The 23516-nt window shown below is 46.8% G+C and overlaps 1 protein-coding gene across 2 annotated transcripts in view; it reads left to right on the top strand.

Moving 5' to 3' along the window:
- The first annotated feature begins 8999 nt into the window (after window positions 1-8999).
- The window catches only part of SLC25A42 (solute carrier family 25 member 42), a 409509-nt gene continuing 394992 nt past the window's right edge, over window positions 9000-23516 (top strand). The window contains exon 1 of one of the 2 annotated variants that reach the window (XM_069649132.1): window positions 9000-9203. The gene's annotated coding sequence lies outside the window, so the exon portion shown is untranslated. The remainder of the gene's footprint in view (window positions 9204-23516) is intronic. The other variant, XM_069649131.1, reaches the window with a different exon arrangement.

Here is a 23516-nt window from a genome sequence, read left to right as displayed (position 1 = left end):
TAACCTTCCCTTTCTGCAACCTCAGAATCTGCAAAGTATAACCAGTGATATATAAATGCCATTACAGTCCTTGTTAATGAAGTCACCTCTGGGTGTAGTAAGTGTGTAAAAAGCATATCCAAAGAGTACCCACTAACTTGTGCTGATTCTGGAAAGGTATTTTAAAGTATGCAAAACAGGGGTGGGGTCTGGGAAACTCTCTACCAACACGAACACAGCCAAAAGATGGTCCTTGTCTTCTTGAGTCTGTCACCCCTCTGGTCCTTAGCTCCCTTGCATAGTTCCCAGGTAGCCCCACGTCATGCGTGACAATGTGGGCCAGTCTGGGCATCTCCTGTTGAATGTTGGACTGCCATTTTTGTCCTTCCCGTAATAGGTATGGTTTACAAGTACCAGCATGCAAGTGAAAATCATGGACTGGCTCATATCATCACGCGTGAATAGGGCCTGCTGGACAACTATTCCCTTGTCTTGTGAGTTGCTCTTCTGGTCTGTTGTGCTCCTAGTCTTTGGCTCCCTGGTGAGTCATTTCCCCCTGGGCAGACCCCAGTCTGGTCCTTGGTGGGTCACAGTCTCTGTTCTTGGCTCATCTGGTGCATCAGACCTCTGGTCATTGGCTCCCCTTTGAGTTTCTCCTCTGTTCCATCGTTGATCTGGTACTTAGGATGTGGTGTCTGATTGGCTTTCTCAGTTGATAGTTGATCGTCCAAATCCATCTACATTATACCATTATCCTAGGCAATACTGGGTGCTGCCATAATTGCCAACATGTCTCATTCCATTTAGGATATGCTAGTTCACTCCTGGTTTTATCTTTGCATTCTGTGACTTGCAGTCCCAGATTTCCATATTATAAATCCAGGACTAAAAGTATCCAAAAAGTTAAAACCGTGACCAGGCTACTTGCTGAAGTAGGGCATGTTGCCATATACGCAGTGCTATAATTGGAGTGTCTGAGGAGTCAGTGAGCAGTCATAAGGGAAGTCCTGTGAAACTGACTAGAAAGCGTGAGCCCTACTTTTTTTCCTTGGCTTACTGTCACTTGAATTAGCAAGAGCTAGCCTAAAATTTACATATGGCATAATAAGGCATTGCTGTAAGCAAATAAATGTGCCCAGCTGTGATGTTATCAAAGTGAAAAAGATGGTCCCCAGTAATTAGGTGGTATATTGTGCAAGATATGGCAACAGTAAGCATCTGAAAGTCATTCTATATCCCAACCTAACCAACAACACATCTCTGAACACAATACCCCACAGAAACAACACAAGTTGCACAATGGAATGCACACCAGCAGAAGGCATGTGTCCACCCTAAATGTCCCTATATAGGACACTAGCTCACCACAGATGAACAAACTCTCCTCACTCCTCAAACACCACTCTGGCATGCACTACAATCACACAAACAATGTACATTACCAACCTTGAGCGCACATTATCTACTGCTCCAGACAACTCACAAAATTAATAAAACATACACACCACAGAGCGACCTATATTCTCATATCTGCGCTCGTCAACATTGCTACAAAGCAATCTTGCCTGTTCCTACATTAGCCCCACACCCCATTTCTTACAGATCCTGAAGTTCCAAGAGAAAATGGTCGACTGTGTGCTATGCACGACATGGCATAACAGGGCATAGCAAAGTTATTCACTAATTCTTGTGGCAGTTATCTGGTCAGCTCATGTACTTTGGTGACTGGAAGAAAAAGGGGACGAAATTAAAGTTGTTCTGCTCAGGCCAATGGTCTTCACTAAAAAAGATTGATTTATTTGCCTGTGATCACACAATTTGTTTTAACAGTGAGCTGGAATGTTAACCCACTTTACAGTTTTGGCAATTGAACGCATGCATTTCGTGCAGCACTTGGTACAAATATTTACATTTTGTACTTCACAGGCCCATATTACTACTGCCTTACAGAGCCCGGCTCTAACGTTTCCCGTAGCCATGTTCGAGAAAGTCATCCAGTCCTGTTTTTGCTTGGAATTCCGGCACTTGTCATTTTCCTAAATTCTAAGTGGGGAAAAAACCTCACATTCCAGAATCCAAAAGGGAAAACACAAGACTCGAAGGTCATCTCACACATGGCATAGTAACTTGAGTGCTCTGATCATTTTATTGGCAAACTACAAATCTCATATTAAAGCAACTTTGCAATGTGTCAATTCTTAGAAAAACAGGCTCAGCCACAATATTATTAGTTTATCTTTTTTTTTCACTTAATGAATGGAAAACTAGAAGTCCCAGGATTCAAAATAATGCAGGACTGAAATATATTTTCTTTTCACACGACTGTATTTGATCACTTTTAGAATTGCTAATAAAAGTTAATTTGGATGAAGAATGGTTATCACTAACTTCTGGCTTGCTATTGTGCAATATAGAACAATCCTTATTTTGCATGTCTGTGTAGCTGACATCATGTTTAACCTTTCAAAGGGGACTTTCTCTTCTGCATATGTTTAGGCATTTGACATTGAGGGGCACTGATTGGTTAAGTAATGATCTGTGAGGGGCTTTTCAGATGTGAATGTCCCATCTGTGCCAAATGCCTAAGCATATGCGAAAAGAATGGAGAAAGTGGTAATGTCAGGGCATAAATGGCTGCCAGCAGTCCAGTGCAGGACCCTCTGATGAGCAGGCGACGTGCAACTGGGCTTAGCCGCAATATAAACAAGCCCAATTACATGCATACAGATTGTCAAACAAGCGGACAAAAACCACGACAAGCAACCTCCAAATATTCTAAGCGACTTTGTGCAAAAATAAGCGCAAAGTCGCTTATAACAAGCAGACTTTGCAACATTGGGAGGGAGGTCAAGGCACATGAGGGAGGCATGCCCATCAAAATATTACTTATGTACGGTGAGCGCAGGGACCCAAAATGCTCCCTCAACCCTTGCTCAGCTGAGAGGCATGGCTGATGCCTCGCCCTACAGAAATATACGTTTTGTGCTGTTTTTTCTGAAAATTAAGCCTGCAAAAGAGGCAGAGTGAAGCTGCTGCCTCTTTATAAACGGCCCTCTGCGTGTGTAACGTGTAAGCCCCTCCGCGTGCATGAGACCACTGGAAAGGTAGGAGCCTGGGTAAACCCACATAACACAAAGAGGGGACTAAACTCTGGAGGTCACCACTTAGGTGCCCATCCTCCTAATGATCCTGTTGACGTTGATCAGGTTTGTTTATGATTTGGCAACCCTGGATGAGAGGGAGTTGACACACAGACAGATGAGGGGTGTGCAGCAGAGGCACACACATGTTGAGCGGGCCCTGCCTTCCCAATCTCCTCACATCAGCCACAACACACATGCCCCACATCTCTCCTTGCTGGCAGTCAGACACAGTGGAATACCAGAGAACAGTCCTGGCACTTGCTCACAGCGCACAGCTAAACATTTGTCAGGTGGCCCATTTCAATATGATTGCCCCTCCTTGCCTACACTTAGGGGGTGTGGACATGTTCGCATGTGTTTGTCAGCCTGAATGTCTTCATCTTTTTTTGTAGCCCTGCAAGCCCTGCAAGCCCTGGGCATGGTGTCAACATTAACTCCCTCCAGAGAGAGAGAGTTGCAGGTGTAAAGGGTCCTACTGAATCCGAGCTAAAGAAAAGACAGTATCAACAAAATGGGACTGAATTGAAAGGAGCAGTGAGCAGGTGAGGGCAGGCAGGAGGGGCACGTTTTGGAGAAACGGGAGGTGAAGGGTGGAAAGAAAGGAGAAGGAAAGGCAAGTACATGAAAACAGGAGACAGGAATAAAATGAGAAAACAAAGAGGGGCCACCCCCTACTTTGTCCCCCATTGAGCGATTAGCCCCCAGTCTACTGCATTCAGTTGTCTAGGAGTCTCAACTGTCCGTAAGGGTGTCAGTGCCCGTCTAACCTCAAACCTGGCTCGTGCTCTGCCAGCGGGTAACAATTGCGGCAAAAACCACAGTGACACTCCTCCCTGGCTAGTACTGCCCAGTAACCCAGTCATGCTATGGGGTAGCCCCCACCCCCGCGAGTCCCAACTCCATTTGGTTGTTTAAAGTTAGTTCTCTGAAACTTTTGTATATACCCAATGGATTTTTTTCTAAGTGAACATTTTCATACCCCCATATTGTGAATTAAAGTGAATATTTTCAACCAGTGAATGATCTGACAGTGGAACTGTAAAACAACCAAGCAAAAGGTGATACTTTTCTCACCCTTAGAAGGATGAAATAACATTTCTTTTGAGAGTTAAGGAGTTTTCGGGAACTGTTGTAACCAGACTTGATTTCAGTTGTACGCCAGCATTATTGCACATATTGTAAACTAAATGATTTCTTGATGTTTGAAATAAGCAACAAGTACTTTTTTTGGCATGAAAAAAAGCTTTCCTGTTACCCAGGAAATTATAATTATAATTTCATCTTGGTTTGAAATAAGCAACAAGTACTTTTTTTGGCATGAAAAAAAAGCTTTCCTGTTACCCAGGAAATTATAATTATAATTTCATCTTGGTTTGAAGGCTGTGCCATCCTTGACGGGTTTGAACATACATCCTCCTGACGATGAACTGATCTGTGCAGCAGGTGCATTACTTTACAGAGCTACGTTGCCAGCTCGGTGCACTGTCTTCATCTGGTTGGCAACCACAGACTAGCTAGCAGATTATAACCCCTAAAGGCTATTCAGAGGATGAGCTCTTTATAAGTGCCATTACACATGTTGCCTTTTAAAAGTAATGAGTAGTGGGGGCTACAAAGATACACATACCGGGGAACCATGTGTAGCTGTCCAGATTAAAACAATTACCACAGGTGCACTCCAGTGTAAAACCCTATTCAGAGCACTTTGACAGCCAGATAGTTCAGTGGGTTCAGTTCTTGTGGCAGAAATCTGTGCTTTACTTGCAGGTCCCAGGTTTGAGTCGCAGCAAGCCCAGTTCTGGCCATTATCCTTCCATAAAGTACCTTAGGGATGGGTAAAAATAACCCCTATCGTACAGCAGAAAGTGTGCACGCCAGATAAATGGTCAATAAAAAAATCGAGAGTCTGTGGACTAGACCTACCAAATGCTTTTGTAGCGTACATGTCACTACAGTTGGTAATATTGTCTGTTTATGGAATATTAGAGACATAGATCATTTCTCTTGGTGCATTAATTATGGACATTTTGTTTTCAGGCTCTGTGATGATTATTTTGTGGAAACTCCCAAGCATAAATGTCTGGATTGGCCTTTATCACCTGCATGATCCACACTGGTCTCTGAAAAGGATGCTGTACTGTGGGTTCCAGGTGCACGCACGCAGTGACTTTATGGTTGAGAACATAGATTTATTGGCAATTGGAAACAAGTTATTTCAGTCAATTAGGGCTAATTATACCCAGGGGGGGAAGGGGGGGGGGAGAGAGAGAGAGAGAGAGAGAGAGAGAGAGAGAGAGAGAGAGAGAGAGAGAGAGAGAGAGAGAGAGAGAGAGAGAGAGACTTGTATGTGTGTTCGTGAGGGGAGATCTGCTCAGTGTCAGGTCTTGGGTATGATGTTTCAGTGACTTCGTAACAGTGCCATGTGGAGCTGGAGGAGATATGGAGATGGTGGGCTGGAGTAAAGGGGTCTTTCAAGTCCCACAAGCAACACCCACAAAAAAGGTAACCCCTGGAATTATTTGAGATTAAAAGGGGACTCCTTTAATTATGTGATGTTCAATGACATTTCAAGTGTGTGGGGAAAGAACACAGAGGACATGCGCAGAATGGATCTGCATGCTGTATGAATTATCCTGTGATTTCACCTCCTGTAATGTCCCTTCCCATTGCCCATGTTATTGTCCATTGCCATGCACCTTATAATCTCCAACATTAGCTTCATTCTTAATTGTTCAATATTACCAGCATTGACAGCAAAACCTGTCCAGGAGGCCCAGCTGTCTCCAGCTAGAGGCTGCCACCCCCCCTCCCCTCCGACCCCTCTGAACACAGAAAACTGTAAAAAAGAAAAATCAATGTAGCATCTGTCCCTAAAGTTCATCAAAGTGTAACTCCGCCCACTCTAATATCTGCCCCCATGACCCGCCCACCTGGGGCACTCAGTCATTATTGCCCACGCCGAGACATTTTATGGGTGGGCAAAAGGGGCACTTGCCCGGGGCCCCCACCTTGGAGGGGGCCCCACAAGGCTAGCTGATCTGAAGAAGTAAGATTCCATTTTTCACGTGTCTTAAATAGCACACGTCAGGATATTTTATGGGGTGCTGCTGAGGATCTAAACCCTTTGCCTTTCTGTTTTGGCAAGTGAATTCTGCCCTCATCAATTCATCATGTATTGCTTTCTCTGTTCACTGTGGTATACATGGTGTGTGTGTTCCTTAAGGCACAACTCTGTAGCATTCTTTCCTTCCTGTGGCAATTATGTTGATCATGTGCAATAGGCAATGGTGAAATGCATATTGATACATTAATTGAGTGCCACAATGGTTGAATGTGTGAAGCACCCATTGCAGAGATATGAGTTCATATGCAAAATTAGAATATCACATTCCAGCAAGGCTGGCTTAGCCTTTCCTATGTCTGAAGTTTATAAACCTGCCTGCATATGTACTTGGTTTTGCAGAACAAGATGTGCTATTATCAGCAATGTACTTGTAGCAGATAGGGGTTGCTATAAAAACTAACATATCATCCATATGTTGAAGGTCTAGGAATTGGTTTGTTCAGATGGGGTGTTGTAAAACCTAGGCAATCGCCTCCAACGATGACATAAACTATTAGTCCAAGAGATGAATAAGTACCAAATTCAACACTATGGAACGACAACGTTCATGTTTGTATCCTGGATTTGCCAGCAGACGTTACAGTGATCCTGGTCAAATCACCTAATATATCTTACATGACTGTGCTGTCTTCTGTGAGGTTTGCATTCTTGCCTTCTGCTGGTATCGTTTAGCCCATTACTTGATCTTTCTTCATATGTAGGCCATTTGGGTGGAAGGGTTGGTAGACAAACGAGAGCGGACCATATGTTGCAGGCCTCAGGCAAGCATATTTTAAGGTATGCTTGTTTGACACAAAAAACGGTTTGCTTTTTGGTAAAAGTCAAAGGTTTTTATGCACGTTTATAAATGAAAATGTCACAAGCCATTGTTTTGGAAGTGTTTAAAGCTTTAATATACAAAAGACAAACCCAGATAAAATTTGTTAAATCACATCGATTGGTATGCTGGTTCTTATATACTTCCCTTGATGATGGAGAGAATGAAGCTAGACTTATTCCCATTTTGCATAACACCGTTCTATAATATTTTGTTTAAATTTGGTAATGTAATTTGTGTACTTTCCAAGTCGGTTTTTTTAATAAAATGAGATTGTTTCAGTTCATGGTAAGAACTGGAAAAGAAAGTACAAATGCAGAAATTACAGAGTTGCCACAAACCCCAGCTTCACTCCTTCAACCCTTAACCAATATGTGATCCTGGGCATCTCATTTAATCTTGTATTGCCTAACCTCTCAATATTGCCAGTCCTTAAACCTTTCAAAATGTTCAGCCCTTCCGGGTGATTTCCTTCTCATAGTGTGATCTTCATAAAAAGCCAGTCTGTCTGGATAAAGACACCTTCCTGGTAGCTTCTGATCTGCCTCCACTATCCATGCTACGGTATGTGTAGTGTTATCCTTCCTTCCAATTGGTGGTCTCTATCCATGCATGAGCACTTTTGCATTCTGTGAGGCAGCTTATGTGAGTTCTCTGTCTATTATGGGTTACATGTACCTTTTACATACGGTCCTGCATTAATACTACATCTACCTTCCTGGATGTTATTGATAAAAAGTATCATGTATGTACTAGAACAGTAACCCATTTATACACTGCTAATGTTGGTCTTAAAATGCTACTTGTTTATCATTCTGATTAGAGCAAGAATGAAGAGGGAGGGCAAGGGGACTTAAAGGGAGTAAACGTGCTTATTATGCTGCGAGACAGCATATCAAACTATAGCTTGTGAGAGCGACAGGTGTGGGGTGCGACCAGCATTCTTGATACCTTAATTCCTTTGGTTTGGTGGAGGGGGGCCCCAAAGATGTCCATGCCCAGGGCCCCAAGGCAAAAGTGATTAAGATGGCCCTGCTCTCGGGGCACTTGGCCTTAAATCTGCCACTGGTGAGGAGGCAAAGGAAGGATCTCTACATCAGTACAGGATGAAAGCATGTGCTTTCAAACAAGACTCGTGATTGTGAAAATCATTGTAAAACACTCAGACATTGGTTTAAATGGCCCAGGCACAATGTCTGATTAGGGCAGTGGTCTGCAAATTGTGGTGCCGGCGCCCCTAGGAGGGTCCGGAGGGTGTCGAGTGGTGGTGGGGTCGGGGGACGAGTCTCTTCCAAAAGGCAGTAAAGTGAGTATTTTCCATAGACAATAGAAGCAGATATGACTTCTGGGGGAAGTCAGCAACAATATTTTTACGAGGGGGCGGGGGGTTTGGTTGGGAGGGGTCAGCATTAAAAGTTTGAATACCCCGGGATTAGGCGAATTCATGTCTGAGCATTTCCAGTTACCATGGCAACAATAACCTCTACCGGACACCCATACCTCTTTTTGTTTGCAAGGCTTTGCCTCATAGGCGGCGCTAGCGCCACCATATGCGCTAAAACCAACAGATGCAGTCAGAAACTCAAACATAAGAACCATGAACCCTTTCCGATGCCATCATAACTGCACCTCAACTTGTTAATATGGTAAGTCATTTTACTACATATTTGTCAAATATAGAAGTTATCGATTGATAATGGAGCCGTGGGTATTATGATGTTCTAAATTATTCCTTTTTGTAAAAAAAATAGTGTGTGTGCGTGTCTATGCATATTTGGAGCGTGCTTATCTCAACGTTCTTCAGTCTGTGTCACGCTAGTGGTAGTTTAAACCTATGTAGTCTTTCATCTCTGTTCATGTCTAGCCTGCGTTGGCTGGATTCTTTCTTCTCTCTCTATGTGGAGGCGGCTGTAACCTCTGCAGTCTTTCTTCTCTGTGTACGCTCGTTTTAGTGAAGCAGTCGGTTGTAGTTCGCGCCGGCACCTGAGGAGCGACCAGAGCGCTTCCAGTGAAGGGAGGAGGCGCTAGCCCAAAGTCCCAGGAGGTGGGCCCCGCCTCCGTGAGCCTGGCAAAACGACTGGAGCAGCGCCCCTGAAAGCTCATAGGATCAACCCAGAGATATAAGTGTTTGGATAGAGAGGTGAGTGCGGCTGGTCGCGGAGTTTGCATGAGCCATGCCTTCCTGTCAATGCAGTGACAGAAATGGATCTCATTAACTTCGTGGAGCGCATGAGAGGACTGCCCACTCGCAGGAGCGACTTAACGCCCTTGCCCCTCGCAATGACAGTCCCCAACCATTAGTGCTGAAAGCCTCCGCCCCAAAGACTGACAGCCCCCTAGGGATTGATGATTCCGAACAAGGAGTGCGAGCCCTTCTAAAATGACAGGAGTAAACCCCGCAATTCAATGGAGAGGCGCCGGACCCATCTGACAGCCACATGTGTTGTGTTCTGCCTCCACTCGTGAGTGGAATTCTTAGATAAATTAGATATGCATCCCGGAAAGCGAGGTGACCGCGCCCTGGCCAGTGGCTATCCTTAAGCCCTGCTAACCCCTCAAGTTATGTGCAATAAGTCCTGACTCGGCCCATCCCCGAATGGTCTGCCCACTAACGGGCCTCCAAAATGTCTAGGCTTTACCGCGTACTCTGTGAAGGAGATTGACTTTAGGCGCATGGGCTTGAGGTGGCAAATCTCTCTGGAAATTCATGTTCGTTACCTTGCCTTGTTATGTGCCTATCAATAGTACCGTGACAGCAAAGTGACGGCTGTTTGCCATGTTATATTGTGCGTCTTGAAGAATTACTGCGACAACTGCCTTCCACTTAAGGCATTTATTTTGTAATGGTAGCCGAGCTTTTAAAACGGCATTATTTATTTTGTGAGAACGTGTATTATCTAAATAATCAAAAGATGCTGGCACTAGAGCCGCCATTTGTAATAAGAGCGTTTTCATTTGCTTCACTGATGTGTGTTTGCTCTAGTGGTATAGTTTGTTGTCTCTGGTGTGATAAGCGTGTTGTTGCATGCTTGCGATTTACAATACACATGGCCGCCTTTAGAAAGAGACTGATTGGACCGCATCGAAAGGCTGGTAGGATTGGGTTGCATTCAGTCAATCGTCCGCATATGTATACAGCTTTGCCTCAGCCCAACTAACTAGCCTAGGTACTGGACTGTATATGACATCTTGTGATATATCTCCGCAAGTCTCTTTACTGGGGGGGGGGGCATTTTGGTTTGGTGAACATCGTTTGCGTTAGGTTTGAGAGGCCAGCACGCCTGTCCAGGGCCCCCGTGATCAGAAGGATCGTATAAGCCGCTTCTCCACTCTCTGTGCTACTAAATAAACACAAGTCACCATAAGACTGATTCTGGGGGTACAACGAGTGTCTTGAACACTGCTCCTCCAGCACCTTTTTAGAATGGCCTTTCTCTGTCCTTCCGACCATTTTGTTTACATATAATTGTTCTGAGCAGTGCAGGGGACACACTAATGAAGTGAGAATGGATCCTTGCAGTTCTATTCAGTCTGTGGCGATCACTCCTTGTGTGTGTGTGTGACTGTTGGAGGGACTTTGAGCCACATTGGGTACATCGGCACCCAATGACCCCCACCCCCGACAGCCCCCATATGTCCACTTAGAAAACCTGTACAACAAACTCAATCACAAAATAACCACCTTTTTAAAATGAACTGTCTTTTTAATTTCTGTGAAGGTCTTTTTAGATGCCGGTGATTGTTAAATTATAACAGTCCCACGTGTGATGATTGACTCCTTGTTCCACATTCCATTGCAAATTAGTTAGCTGAAAGTAAAAGATTTAGCCAGCACGTGTTTTGCACCACATTGCCCTTTCCAGGCTATAGTCGTGCATGCATCACTATTATGGTCATAGATTCTAGATAACTATTTGAGTGGCAAAAGAAAAGGTAACAATGGGCAGAAAACAATTGTTGTAATTGAAAAACAAACGTGACAAAAACCTACAGTATGAAGTCACCAGCTTTTATTAACCCATATAACTATCTAGACTTGGATAAGTCTTAGATTACTATCAATAGGGCATGTATCGTTTAATCATCCACGTAAACGGGTTTGGTGTATTTTACATATCTGTATGCTTATAATCGCGGGCTCTGCAACCTGCGGCGCTCCAAATGTTTTGGACTACAACGCCTTCATTGATTATGCTGGCTAGGGCTGATGGGAGTTGTAGTCTGAAACCTCTGGCGAGCCAAAGGTTGCAGACCCCTGTATCTATAACCTATACATAAAGGACACTGTTAATGCACTCAGTATTGCAAATGAGAGTAATTGAAGTGTACGTCTGAGGACTTGTACTCTATCCGAAATGGAAAATATAAAAACATAGATCTATGGGCTGTTTCGAACCCCTGTTCGCTTTACTGCCTGCATGTTTGTTGCAGTGCATGTAACTACTGAAGAGAGAGCCATGCAAAATGTGTGTTTTTTTTTTAAATAACGGAATGGGTATCGAGGTACTGCACTTATCGTCACCTATTGAAAAATCTCCCTTGCAACACTGCTTAACCATAACGTCCCTATAATAACATTTTTTTAATTGCTTTTCAAAGGTTTCGTAATGTTCCTGGACTGTACATAGTTTATTGTAAGGCTTTCTTTTTGCTTACATGATTTAACCCTAATGGTATTGTGACTATTATGGGAGGGGTGCAGGTTTAATGAGTAACTGTGACAAGGATGGGGATGCTGTGGCAACGAGGGGCTGCAATTAGAATGCGGGGGGATGTCTGGGTAAGGTCGATGACGTAACCTTTGGGTAATAAGGTTCTGTGACCAATAGGTGACTTGTAAGGGTAATGAGTGAATGTGGCATGAAGCGGTTGGTGGTGATGAGGTACTGTAATAAAGTGGTGGGGACATTGAGGGACTGTGTTGTGGAGGATGATTGGTCGGGTTAGTGAGGGTTTCCCAGAGCAATGCCAGAGGTTAAGAGTGGCAGAGTTGCAGCACGATCTGCGAGCAGGTAGTGGGTGATTGAAGATGTGTGTGGATGGGTGGCCTTGCTTTGGGAGGGATACAGTGTGATGCTGGAAATACATCGGAGGGACAGGGCCTCTGTATCCTTGTCCTTTACTGTTTTTATCTTGTGTTCTGTCGTGTTTTCCACGCAGGAGTTCATGTGGGACTCCTGGTGGTGCAGCTCTCTTTTGGTTTGGTGTACAGACCCATGGGATACCCTTATGGCACTCATGGGTGGGGGTACAACCCTGTGCCCCTAGTGTATGTTTTTGGGCACCTATGTGTGGACCACAGAGTAGGGTATGGGCTGGTGGCAGCTCTGTGCTGAATTGACAGGTGCCCTGAGCGTCCTCCATTTTGGGATGCCCAGGCCTTGTCATTGGAATCAGTAGATTAAGATGGCCCCCATGGCCTCTTGCCTTCCATCGCCTTTTATCTTGGTTTTCCGGGAAGCCCTGACTCTGACCCTTCCCCCTGACTGGCTGTTGGGTGAAAGTTCCATATATGGTAGTGTGGGTAAGTGCCGACCAGACTGGAGCCTTCCCAACGACTGTATGTTGTGGGTAAACCTGTGGGTGGGACCTGGGTGAATGGAGTGTGTGACAAATAAACACTCCTTGTTGTGGATGTCTGGTATCTGGTGTTTGACACAATGACTGAGACAGCCCTGCTCGAAACTGGTATGAACGCAGTGTGTCGTGTTGAATGGCATGGCACTTGTCCGAATTCACATTCTGTGTTATGAGTGTCTGGATGGAGAAGAATGGCCTGAATGTGCGTGTGATTGGCTGGCTGACTGACTGCTGAATGCCCTTCTGAATGATTGGTTGCCTGAGTGTGTCCCAGCAGAATGAATGTGAGATCAACTAGTATATCTGGGGGCCTCTCACTGCTAGAAATCGTTCAGAAGCTGGAGTTGAAACTGACATTGAAACTGAAGCTTAACCTTGAAGCCCTTCTGGAAGAGAAGTATTGCTGTTGCTCTACTTCACCAATCTGAAAGCTGCTGTGCCTTCAAGAACTGATCCAGAGAGGACCTGGTTAGGCGCCCTCTTCCTGAGCTACGAGGGACCATCGTGCACTGCTAACCTTCGCCGAAGTGCCCTTTAAGTCAGCCTACGAAAGACTGTCAGCCGGAGACTGGGACCACCAACGAGAAACTAAGAGAAGCACCGGAGAGCCGTCCACCGTCATCGACTAGGGTTTGCAGGTTTGCTATAACCATTGGAGGCCCATCGAAGTTAGTTGCCCAGAAGCAGGGACTGCTTGACACGGTTCCGCCGACGACCAGAGCCGCAATGCTCCATTGATTAAGACATTTGATTGCCGTCCGCACCGCCGACTGCCTTATGCCGACAGAGAAGGCCAGGCCGTTGACGCAACGAGGAGCATCCGCCGGCGGGTTTCCCCGCCACCCAAGGACCGTAGAGACGCCGGATGACTCGACGCCCTTGCTGGGCCAAAGTTTTTCACAAACTCTTTGCGGTCCTGATCTATCGACCTCGAGTTTCCTCGCATGCCTTATCCTTGCAGGACATCTTCGACTCATCCACGAGCACCACCCGCACCGAAGCTGCGGCCTCCACGCCGTTGTTCACCCTTTCCTCGAGGGATCTCGACGATCCGTGTCTCCTGCCTGCAAGGGAGCCGCTCAAGAAGGATCAGTCGACGACCCGTCGTCGAAACCTACAATTCCAGGTACATTGGATTGTAGAACACTTTAGAAGGAAATACGACTCATTGAACAATATATGGACTGGGCTTGTGGTATATCTTTACAGGTTGCCCAGGTGGGGGATCTCCACACAGAACTGTGTCTAGTGGTAGGGGCCAGTATTCTGCCAATTGCTCTAACCAACTGCTTTCCTCCTATGTCAATTGTTGCTTACCTTTTATTAATTGATTTGTGTAACATTTTGACCAGAGTACAGTTGATGGACTTTAATGAAATCTGATAATAATTGTGGTACCACTTAGAACTGTATATATTTGCCATTGTAGACTAACTGAGCACAAAGTGAGTTATTGTGATTGTGTGTATATACCCTTGAACCTTAATTATATAAAGACTGGGTTTTAACTTATACAGTGTGCAGACATTCCTTTGTGGGTGCTTGGGGACTACACTGTTCTTAAGAACCAGCCCGCATCACCTCCTGAGAAGCTAGGCATTGATTGCTTGTCCATTGCTACCGTAATGGAGAATCCTGGCTGGGGTGCTCTGTGCCTCTCCTCTACCATATAGAGAGCAGAAGTACAGACACACCCCTCCAGTCTTTACATACAGCTACTGGAAATCGAGTGCCTAAGTGATTAGACAGTGAGGCTACACCCCTCCTCAACACCCACAATGCTAAATGGTCATCCAAGTGAATGAAGTGTGGTCACATCCACATTGTCAAAGGAGCACCTAAACATTGATGGACCATAAAGGAACTCTACGTACAGTAAAGTCAACCTTCAGTAGCAAATGTGCAGAGGTTCATGAGCTGTCGCCACATGCAACGCACAACTAAACCATGTGGATCATGTAGCAGTACACATGAATGAGTTAGTATCCATCACCATGAGTCCCCCCAAAACCTATCATGATACATCTTGTACGTCACCACAATAATTCCTGTATGCACACTATTACCCACACAACAAAACATGTCACTCACAACACAAACGCCCAAGGAATGAAGTCCGATAAAAGGCCATTGCCACCTCCAGCCATCTGATGGCCCCACTCCTACATGTGAAACACATGTGCACCTCTTCAAATCAATCCAAAGAATGCCACCATGTCAAGCATGTATTGCACACATCCTCGCCAAACACATGCCCTAATGGAGTGCATACTCGACCACAGCACACAACTATCACACACACACATTCACACCATGCATGCAAATAGGCAAATAAAACATGTGCATGTCAAACAATTCAATACCAAAGAACATCACCTAACCACATCTACAAGAGACCACCCATGGTCACGGAGCATGGCTGCAACATCCATCACACACAGGGAGCTTGCGCACATGTCCCACAGCAAACATCCCAGTAACAATGGCCCCAACCCATGTGACAGCCATGGAACAAATGCATTTGGATATCATGGAAAAGGTGATTTTGCACATGGACCAAGAGACTGTAAGAAGTATGGTATCAAGATTCATAAAATGTGTATTAAAAATATGTACACTATAATTCTAAACTATGGGTAAGGGTAAAAATGTCCAGGGATGAAATAAGTCAAAAATGAAACCTAAATATACACTGGCAGTGGGCTGCTTCCCTCCAATGCTTCCAACAGGGCTGAGTCACTCTCTTCGTCCTCTCCTTTTTTTTCATGCTTGGAGGCCTTCAACCATTCAGCCTCTACTCCTCAGGATCCCTGCAAGCATCCTCCAGTATGTCCTTCAGTATATCTGCCTGCCCCCTTGTCTGCCACCTGGTCCTGGCAATGGCTGCCTCCCTAGCCTGCTGCCTCTCTTCCATCAGAGGCCTCTGATGGTATGCACGTACGTGTGACATCTTCATTTGCTGCCACCATTCCTCCAGCAGGATGGGTAGCCATTTGTATGTCACTTTGCCTTCTCTGGATGGATTGGCCCTGTATTTACTACGTCCTCGCATTCCTCATCTGCTGCTGCCTGTCAGAGTGTAAACTGTGTTGGTACCCCCCTCTGACTGGATGACACTTGACTGGGTCTACCGCAGCTGCACTGTCCTGAAGTGTCAGCTGTCCCTCCACTGCCTGTTCCTGTGTATGTGCCCGGGCATCTCGGTGACCACCTCATGTGGCGTTCTTGAGGCTTTCACCTCAGGCAGGGACGTAGGCTCAACCAGACTGGGCGATGTGGGTGGGACATGTGCACAGTGGGCTCTGGTGATATGTGGCAAGGAAGGCTCCCTGGAGGGTGACCGGGGCATAGAGGAGGAAGTGGAGCAGGTGGAAATTGAATGTGCCAGCACACAGAGACCACCCTACAGCAGTGCAGTTGCCAGCTGGCCAAGGAAGCAGGTAATCTGCTTGTGATGCTGAACAAGCTACTCGAACGATGCTGTAACAGCATCACAAATGGGTGCAGTCCTCCTCATGAGACCAGCTAGCGGGGGTGGGCACACCACATCTCGGGTAGCCAGTTCTGTCTCAAGCAGGGCCTCTGTCTGGGTGGAGGCATCCACAAAGGCGTTCACTGCTGCAGAAGATGGCCCAGGGACAGGAGGTTGTGCAGAACCCTCCATGGTGGACTACAAATCCTCATGTCTCTGGGCCAGGGGGTGTAGCCTGAACACCCTCCTTGATGCCCCCACCTGACCCGTGGACTGGCCTGTAACTGCCTTGTCCTCCACCTTCATCAACCTTGATGACTCCTGAGAGTCTTCTGCCTTTGATGGCCCTTGTGTGGTCCCCCACCACAATCCCCTCCTGGACTTACCCTGAGCAATCTCTCCCAACGGTACTGGCGCTCTCAGAAGAGGAGGTGTCAACAGTGACTTGCTGGAGTCTGTCCCTGTGTTTGGAGGCCCCGCCCCTGCTTCTCCACCCCACAGCACTGCTTTCTCCCTCTATGCCAGATGCAGCAACTATGAAAAAGTGGACAAAGAACATTGACATCAGTCAACAGTGACCATGCATGTGTGACATGCACAACATAATAGCATTAAGTCCTCACGGTTCAGCCAGCAACTGCCACACACAGATGTGCCCATGTAATTGGCATGAATTCTGACAAACGAGTGTAGGGGCAACAATGACTTGCAGTCATGACACACATGTCAAACCAGCACATTGAAGTGTCGCCACAAACACACTTCAAGAAATCATGACCTGGTACAATACCAATGCCAAAGTCACCCAAGTTTAACCTGCAGCCAGGGCCATGGGAAGTGCACCTAAGCACACGTCTCCCCAACACCATTGCATGTCTCACTTGATCACCTTGTCCACTCTCGCAGACATGCAGCGTGTGAAAGGCTAAAAACAAGATGGCCACGAGGAGTGACAGGGAAACTTGACAGCCATGGCCTACACAGTGGCACAAAAGTGTCTGGCCACAATGTGCACAACTGGGTCCATGCCTTTGACGCACTAGAGCAGTACCCGCACGGGAGGCCTGGGGACCCCAACTGCATTATGGAGCCCCACTAGCATTTCCATGGGGCCCGTGTCCAGTGTGGACCTTCAACTGCTGACCATGCACAGCCCCTCGCACGGCATTCAGCCCTGTAGCTCTGGTGCCCTGGTACGAGCAGGGAGGAGCCTCTCCAGTTCCCATGCCACATGTCTGTCACACAGGAAGATACCAATCACAGACTACAATGCATAGTGGGGTCCATGGAGCCCCGAATGCATACAACTGTAGGGCACAGCTGGGCCAGCTGTGACTAAGGCCACCTGGAGGGCCTGGCCCTGCCAAAAGGGCAGCTGGGCCTGGCCGAAGATACTGGCTGAAGGAACCGATGGACGTGTGGCCGTGAGACAGTGCGAGCCATAAGGCCACCATCCAGGGTGGGCCTTCAGCCTCAAACGATGCTGGGGTTTGCTAGTGGCAAAACAAAGTCTGTGGGTTGAGGCACATGAAAATGACTTGTGACCCCTGTGCGGTGCATTTAAGATAACCACATAATGCCACCTGCCCAGTGTCTGCTGTCTGATGACAAAATGGCACTGTGGATTTCCCACATCACGCCATGTGACTGAGGGGGTTCTGGACATGTAACAATGATTCATTCAAGTAGCATGCCCTATTGTAGCAGTTTACCTCCTATCATATGAATACATAGCCTGGTGACGGGAGCCTAGGTGAGGTGGCTGGGATGAGCATCACACCATCGTGCCTGTTTGTCTGACCCTAATGTTGGTGGGTGGACCCTATTGGTAACGCACTAACGGCCCAGCTGGATGGTAGAAAGAGCCACTAGTTGGGGGGGAGGAGGGAAGGGGAGGGTAAGGGTGGGCTGACACCCATGGAACTGCTGTCGCCCTGGACTATAGTTGGAAACTGAGCTCGGTAGAGAAGTGCATGGGCGCGACACATAGACACACACACACAGACACACCCTCAAGTCAACACCATCCCTATGCAGGTGGCATGTAAATGCTTATCTCAATGGCCATGGCCGGACAAGCAGTCCAACCCAAGATTAACCAAGTGTGCAAGAATAACCTGTGGAGTGCAGGGTGCCAGACAGACGGCCGGTCCTGCTGTTGTAGTGCAAGTCATTGAGTGCCATTTGATGGCCAGGCAGCCTGTGCCACAAAGGTTAACCCCCCCCCCCCCACCACCACCACCCCCACTCTGAGTGCCCCCAGCATGCAAAGGTCTGTGGGAACATTGCATGATGCATGACCCTTGTCCATCTGGGGATGTGCGGAGCCTGGGTGTGTCAGCGGGTACCAAGTGGAAGGCAGACAGGACACTTGCACACAGTCAACAGTGGGCCAGAGGAAGGCGACTATGCTTACTTGTAAACTGTGTACCCGAGGTGACGACAGAGGAGGAGGACTGGCCAAAAGCGTCGGGGCTCCTCATGGACACAACAGGAGTACATTCCGGATAGTGGCCCACCTGGACCTCCGGAGCAGACCAGCCTTCTGGACCTAAAATGCATTCCCAAAGTCCAACATCATACCAACTGGGCACATGTCAGTCTCAGGTGATGATGTGGATGATGCAGTCCTCACTTGCAAATGTGCAACCCATAGATGTGTCGTGATGCATATCCCTTGCATGCCCATAACATAGTAATCTGCCAACTGTACCTGTTGCATGCACACAAGCACCAAATCGTCACGAACTGACCGTGCACATACCTACCTTTGTCCACTTCACAGATATCTGCCATCACGTACGCCCAGTATCGGCAGGAGGCGGCAAGTCTGTGTAGATCAGTGCAACACACATGCTGTGTATAGAAGGGAGAACCTGCAATCATGCATTATATGAGACAGGCAATGTAACGAGAGACACAGACTCAGAAAATAAGATTCCAAAACCTTTACTTAAAGTTTCAGAGTTGGTGTAATACCTAACTAGCCCTGACTCTAAAGGGATGTTTCCCTGAAATTATGCTTCTAAGGGATGTCGGTGTCTGAAAGTCCAAATAAAAAGTCTGTCTGTGTCTCAACCTATACTTGCCCTCACTCTGTACAAAAATGTGTTAGGGGATCTTTTGTCAAAAATGAAAAGTAGTGGTTCAACTGAAAAATAAGGAAACCAGAGCTGGTTTCCGGTGGTTTCCTTGCCAGGCGTGTTTTTAAGTTTATCAGAATGAGTTCAATCAAATGGGGCTGCTTGCAAGACCTTCACCACAGGGTCCTTGGAATTAACTCCAATACCTTCAGTGTGTTTAAGTTCCTTGGGGGTTCCCTTCCCAAGCTACAGTCTTTTCAGTACCTATAAAACAAAACAGTACGTTTTCAATTTAGCTGGGCCTCTCGGGGTTCCCTTCCCCAAGCACAAACCTCTTCCCATTTTAAACACAAAACAAATATATTGCAGTTTTTCTTTAAGTTTCTCAGGGGGGCCCTTCCTCAAGCTTCGGCTCCTCTTAATTCCAAACACAATGTCAGTTGATCAGGATGTGGCCTTTTCTTGGTCCCAACTTGTCTTACACACAATTTCTTCATGGCGTGGAGTCGGAGGCTTTAGAAAACTCTAGGCTCTTTGCTTTTCCTCAGTGGGACCACTCTGACTCTTTTCCACTCTGTTTCTCTTACTGGCACTTTCCCTCTGACCTTTTTCCTCAAGTCTTCCTTTGTGCAAACTTGTATTGTCTCTTCCTGCTTTCACTTTGGGGTGCACACTTGCACTGTTCTTTTTCCACTCTGTGCTCCTTCTCTGCCTCTTGTACCTTCCTGTATTAGTGGGCTTCTTTTGCCCTTCTGTTTTACTCTTCTGTGTTTGGTTGCGCCCAGTGGCACTTCTTTTCATTCATCTCTGTCCTTGCACCTTTTAATACTGTAATTTTCATTCTCTGTGCCCACTTGCACCTTTTCTTTATTTCCGGGCCGTTTGCTCCCTCTTGAATTGCTTTCCTTGGCGTGTGTCTTTGCACATTTTTTAATTTACTGTCTCCGTGCTCACTCGCACCTTTTCACTTTGCTTCTGTTCGCTCTTAACTTTGCGTTCAGGCTGCTTGCCCTTTCCTTCAAATCTGCTTTCTTTCTGTCCTCTTATTTCTGCGCCGCTCTCACGCATCATTTACTTGCTTTCTTTCCAATTTCTGCTTCTTGCTTTCTGCTTCGTGCCATTTTCCCAATCTTGCCTTTCTTTTCCCTTTCCCGTTCACGCCACACGCACGCTCCCAAGTTTTTCTCTCTCTCTCTCTCTCTCTCTCTCTCTCTCTCTCTCTCGCTCATGCAAAACTCACTGGGCGTTTTGGTTCGAGATCAGGGTCTCGCTACCTACCCCTCAGGTGGCCCACGGCCCACAGGAACAAAGCGTTTGCACAGACTCTGCCAGCAGGGTCCCAAATGCCTTGATCCAGCTTACGGGAGACAAAGCTCCCCAGGCAATCTGCAGCCCTCCTCACACACTGGCCCAACGTTGCATCCTCCTTCCTTCAGCTTCGTGGCTTCTGTGGTCCAAAATGCTTCTCCAGCTCGCTCATCCACCTGTCTTAAAACACAACGTTTATAGTGCAAAAGCCAGTCAAGTGGAGTTGGGTGTAAATGGTCACCATTAACTGCCTGGGCGTGCCTGACTCTCTATTAGTGGTACAACTCAAGTTCTTTCTGGGGTAAATTGCTTTTACTTTCCCTATGTTATTCCTATGGGTAATCTGTACTGATCTTAGTTGCCTCTTCCTCGTCTCAGCATTTGTTAGAAATGGGGATTGGATATGGGGTGAGATTGGAGATGCTCTCACTCAACCTTCATGGGGTAAATTGGGACTGGGGGAATACCATGTCTCGCCCTTTGGCATCCTCCTCCTAGTCCCTCATCACCCTCCACTCAGGTGATCCTCCCTTGCTTGTTCAGCCCCAGGATCGGGATCCAAAAGCAATGGCCCTTCCCTGGCCACCTGAATGGAAGATTCCAAGGGAGTGGTTGAGAGAATACCATCAGGTTCCTCGCAAACCTTTCCCCTATGGGATTTGGACTGAATTGCTTCACATGGAAACTGTGATGAATCAACTTCAGGGGCACCAGTTGTCCAGGGATGAATATCTGTTTCTAAACAATCATTCGGCCCCACACCTCTACACCAGAAGGTATTCAAACAGATTGGAAACGAAAGTATACTATAAACCTCCTTGTCCAATTTTTGTTAATGTGTACGGAACGGCAGGCTTAGCTCCTCAAGGTCATGGGTCGTTGGTTAGTTGTAACACAGCAAAAATATAATTATTAACCAATGGTAAAAGGGTATGTCCAGTCAAGGTTGTATACAAATATCTACTTTTATTATTACAACCGACAGTTATAGCACTCTACAAAATGCAACCCACTCTGTAAAGGAACACCGAGGACAGACAGTTTCACAAAAAGGAATGCATTCTGGATACTGACAGAAGGGTAGTCGGTAAAGCAATCAGTCTCAACTGTTCAAGTTTATTTAGTTTCAGCAACAAGGGGGCAAGAGGTCATGTCACTAAGGGTCTTCGGAGAAGGACCAGGTGGATAGAACCACAATGTACCTGGTTCTTGAGATGATCTTGATGCTCGACAGCGTCGAGTCGGTTCCAGGATGCTTTGCAGCTCAGAGTTCAAGACGGCAGACCGCTGTGGGTATCAGGCAGCAGGCAGTTCGGCAAGCGAGACTGGATGGACAGCTGCAGGCTGGCCTACACAGCGACTCGGGGTCAAGATTAGTTCTCTGTGCTGGTTGGCGGATCTGGAACACTGGTCGATGTGTCTTGAACAGCTTCAGTGACTGCAGCGTGACAACAGTCAGTTGTGTAGCCGGTCTGCACAACAGTAACAATTGTGTTTAGGCTAGACCCTGATCAGACTGACGTGGGAGAAAGATTAAGAAACTGCTTGGACGCTACTCGGGGTTGAATGGAAGCCAACTGGCTTAAATTAAATGGTGGGAAGATGGAGGTCCTGATCTTTGGCCCAACGAGGCCTTGACGAGCTGGACCTGAGTTCTGGCCATCTTCACTGGGACCTTTGCCGGAACCGGCCTTAGTGTTCCGGAACCTGGGCATTAAAATACCCGCTTCATTGTACATGGAGACCCAGATAAATTCTGTGTGTGGACAAGGCTTCCTTAAACTGAAGCAGTTAAAGAAAGTTCTCCCCTTTATTTCTGAGAACTTTCATGCCCAGATAGTTGCAGCTTGCCAGAATGGGAGCCTCGACTATTATAATGCCATCTATCTGGCACAGCCATCTTTCCTCATTTAGCATCTCCAAGTGCTGCAAAATGCAGCTGTCTGATTAGTGAAGCAGATTCCTTTTGGTCAGCATGTTTCCAGGGCATGTCAATCTCTTTGTTGGCTACCGGTCACGGGCCGAGTGAACTTTAAAGCGTCCTGTATGATTCACTGAGCGGTAAAGGCTGTTTGGCCATTCAGGAGAAGTTACAGAGCTACACTCAGAGCGCCCCCCTTAGAACCACCGACGCAGCACTTCTAGGAGTTCCTAGACATCGCAAGGAGCAAATTGGTGGCAGGGCCTTTTCTATCACAGGGCCTACGCTCTGGAATACACTGCAAATCCAGCTGCAAAGCACTGTGGATTTTGCACTTTTCATTTGAAACCTAAAAACGTTGCTTTTCATGTGATTTTTTTTTTTCTTGCCCAGTCTCGGTATCTCTCGAATGCCCCATGATACCTTTGGTGACGGCGTGCTATAGAAGTATCTGATTGAAAGGAATCGACTGCCTCGAAAATGTCCTTAAAAGATAGATGCTGGTTGATGCTTGTTGTGGCACTCCTCCTAGCTTCTTTGCAGGGCTTGTCCTTTTACGGCAGATGGCCCAAAGCTGAGGAGGGTTGTTTTCAGGCAAAGGCCTTGTCCTTTGTTCAGAGACTCTCTGGCACGTCCCACCTACGAAGCTTGCTGGCAGAAAATAGCGGGGCACGCTGTGTGCTGGCTGGGTACCGGTTCTGGAGATGCTGGGTCTGGTATCTCTTTGGTCCCTGGGAGATGTTTATGGGAGGGCTCCTGCTTTCCTTTTGGAAATCCTGGCCTTCCTTCACTGGCTGAAGCTGTAAGGCAGACTGTACATTCAGCCAGGGTCCAAATGAGTCCTCCTTCTTACTCCTTTCCAAGTCGTCGTATGACCTGCTAAGTGAGGGGCTCAGCCCTCTCTTAAAGCCAAATTGGCCCCAGTGATTGATGCAGGCTAAGCCTACCTTAAGGAACCAATCATGGGTACTCGCCAACAATCTTCTGTTGTGCGTTAGGTCAGGACCAGAATGCTTTGCAACAGGAAAGGTAAGGGGTGACAACATGTACTCCCAAGTCCCACCCATCTTCCTGTATGTTGTAGATTAA

The sequence above is a fragment of the Ambystoma mexicanum genome, chromosome 1p (assembly GCF_040938575.1).
Source record: "Ambystoma mexicanum isolate Mex_15411 chromosome 1p, UKY_AmexF1_1, whole genome shotgun sequence".
Lineage (NCBI taxonomy): Eukaryota > Metazoa > Chordata > Amphibia > Caudata > Ambystomatidae > Ambystoma > Ambystoma mexicanum.
The sequence above is the reverse complement of the archived record's forward strand: the minus strand, read 5'-3'. Positions and strand labels throughout refer to the sequence as shown.